Raw genomic sequence first — 2896 nt, forward strand, 5'->3', positions numbered from 1 at the left:
GAAATTAATGAATGAACTGTGCAAGATGTGTCGAATCATCACATCTTTCTGGCCTGGACTGGCTGTTTCACTAATGAATATGCCAGACATCCCTTAAAAATGTTGAGCCATGGCTGCCGGAAAATAAACCAACACAACAGGTACAGCTTTTGTGTATGTTGAATCCCAAAGAAAACAAACAACTGAGTATGTTTTTGATATTTTTTTTCTTCTTTTTTTTTTGTCCTTTGTGCAGCTATTACCAACTACATCATTCTGTCTAATATAAAGGTAAAGGTTTTGTCACACTTAATAAAAGAATAGGAACATTTCCAAGATGCAGCAACACTGTATGGAAAAAAAAAAGGACTTGAACTTTTATCTTGCAGGAATAATAGCACCAAGCTCTCCCTTTTGCCCAGAAATAATGAAAAACAAATTACTAGAATCATTAACAGATATAAATATATATCGAATCATTGAGCAGATTAAATGGTGTACATATTTTTTTTTCTCAATTTCATTGTTCATATACTTTTATATAACGTGAAAAATCATGAAGCAGAATCACTTTACATCATGAACTGGGAAATATGACACTTCTATATACAGGCTTTTCAATTTCTCATTTATTTCACTTCAGAATCCTCTATTTAATATGTAATAATTTTTATTACCTTATTGCTGAAAAAAAAAACACTGGCAAAATGGTCACTGACAATTTTCTAACTAAAACGGGTCAAAATAATGTACCATAAATAATTGTGATTGTATTACATTGTTGTAGAAATATACATGGTTATGACAAATGAACTAAAAAAATCCGATTTCCCAGATAGCTGTATGTACAAGAGCCACACCTGAAGTAGAATGTAATGTATATACATAAAAGGGTTGTCTTTTTCTATACAAACTAATATTGCCAGAAAGTGCCTGAATGAGACATTATTTGGTAGTCTAACATAAACCAAACTTTGAATAAAGGCACTGTCACCACACACAAAGTGCTAGTTTTAAATTATACTGAATGCATTACACAAACTACACAATTTCATGCTTATGGGCATTTAACAGTACCAGAACACAATTGGTGTCATTTCTATTCCATTATTTAGGAAAAGGTCCTACCAAATTTACTACAGAATACATTTTATACAAAAACAAGCTGTGAACGAAATAATCTTATTCCAAAGCATGGAATATCTTTTTTGACTTGACAGAAACATGAAACATATTCATTGCCTGTGGCATTAATGTAGGCCTATGTATGTTGTGGAACTTCAACAGTTGTGTCCATGACGACGAGCTCAATAATGCCATATTATCTGACCTGATTTTTGTTACAAGAGATCAAGGAACAGTTTACAAGATACAAAATTAAACTCAACAAACTTAACAAGGGCTGACTCAGGTTGTAATTGTATCATCAGTCTCTGACTCAGGTTGTAATTGTATCATCAGTCTTTGGTAAATCAGCCAGACCACGACAGAAAAACAGCATGCACAAGTCGGCTTTCATCTCGTTAACAATCCTCAGAACACAGCTAAAAGCTCTGATCCTGTGGGGTTTCTCAGTTGGGTCACGTCACAATTGTATGCCAATAATGTACTCCAACCTTAGAGGTCAACACTTCTTGAGCAGCATGTACATTCAGAATTAAACTGATACTTGGCCATTGGGTTTGGCTCTGGGAGTTGAAAGTGAAGAGACATCTGCATTGATATGCTATCCATGGACCTTGAGAATTTGGGTGTGCTCTAAGAAGATGGGGACTTGTGACAGTGCTTTATACGAATAAAAAAGAAACTTGCAAGAACAAAAGGGCTGAGCTGCACCTTTCCCTTTGTTCTCGCAACTGAACCTTGCTATCCCTAAAAGTGCTGTCACATGTCCTCATCTGTTACATAACTGACTGTTTGTTCGGAAAGTTTGATCTCCCATAAACATAAGATCATTTCCTGGCAGTCTGGGAGCTTGCATAAATTGTTAACGAGATGACTGGAATATGTATGCACTGAAATTCATATTCCACAAACAATATGCTAAAATTAGAGAATATTCATCTTTCAAATACTTAACAAGCCACAACTGATTCTAACATCTTAAATGCAAGACATAACAATTTAACAAAATAATAATTGCTTTCGTGCAGGATATTTTGATCACTGGTACTTGGGCCATGCTAATTTTGGGAAGTTAAGTCAGTGGTGGTTCATCCATCACACTTCAGCCCACCACCAACCTCGAAGACATAATATTTTAGCCCGGATAGTTCACTGTAAATTGAAATTCCAAATACCACTTATCAACGTAGCATTTTCAGAGCATAAACAATCGTAGAAACAAAGACTGGGACTCGGTATCTCAACACGTATCACTATTAAACTAAAACTTACAGTGTGAGCTTCTGTGTTTAGAAAACAATTTGGAAGGGCTTGTGAGCTGATAAGTGAGATCCACAATGTTATCCTGGAGAGAGATTGAGATGTGATTGAAGAGTTCATGCACAGCAGACAGGGTTCTCTCTCAATGTATTGTGGCGACATGAACGGATAGGACCACAGGAGAATGAGAGAACCTACTGTAGTAATTGCATACACAAGTGCATAGTGAGAGAAACAACAGAAGACATTGAAGACAACGTCTATCACAGATTTGTAGACAGGAAAACCTTGGTGAAGTAGCACAATGCTGTGACTGAGATACTGTGCCGACACCAACTAGTGAGCTGGTCAAGCAAGTCTTCTAATCCGAACATAAATCCAATTTGGCACAATGTTCAATAATGGTTCTGTTTACATAAGACTATTTTCAGCAGGTGAGTCTGTACCATGAGCAAACATAAGAGGCCATTTATACAGAACAGCATGCAAGTGACAACCTAAAGTAATTAACTGAACATTATTCACATAATCT

The 2896-nt window shown here is 36.0% G+C and overlaps 1 long non-coding RNA gene across 1 annotated transcript; it reads left to right on the top strand.

Annotated features, from left to right (window-relative positions):
* The first annotated feature begins 858 nt into the window (after positions 1-858).
* On the top strand, positions 859-1468 carry LOC124284408. The gene is made up of 2 exons (XR_006900541.1): positions 859-1390; positions 1422-1468. It is a non-coding gene; the product is annotated as an uncharacterized LOC124284408 (long non-coding RNA).
* Positions 1469-2896: the final 1428 nt, after the last annotated feature.

Source organism: Haliotis rubra, unplaced genomic scaffold (assembly GCF_003918875.1).
Source record: "Haliotis rubra isolate DU_JTF1 unplaced genomic scaffold, ASM391887v1 Scf336, whole genome shotgun sequence".
Lineage (NCBI taxonomy): Eukaryota > Metazoa > Mollusca > Gastropoda > Lepetellida > Haliotidae > Haliotis > Haliotis rubra.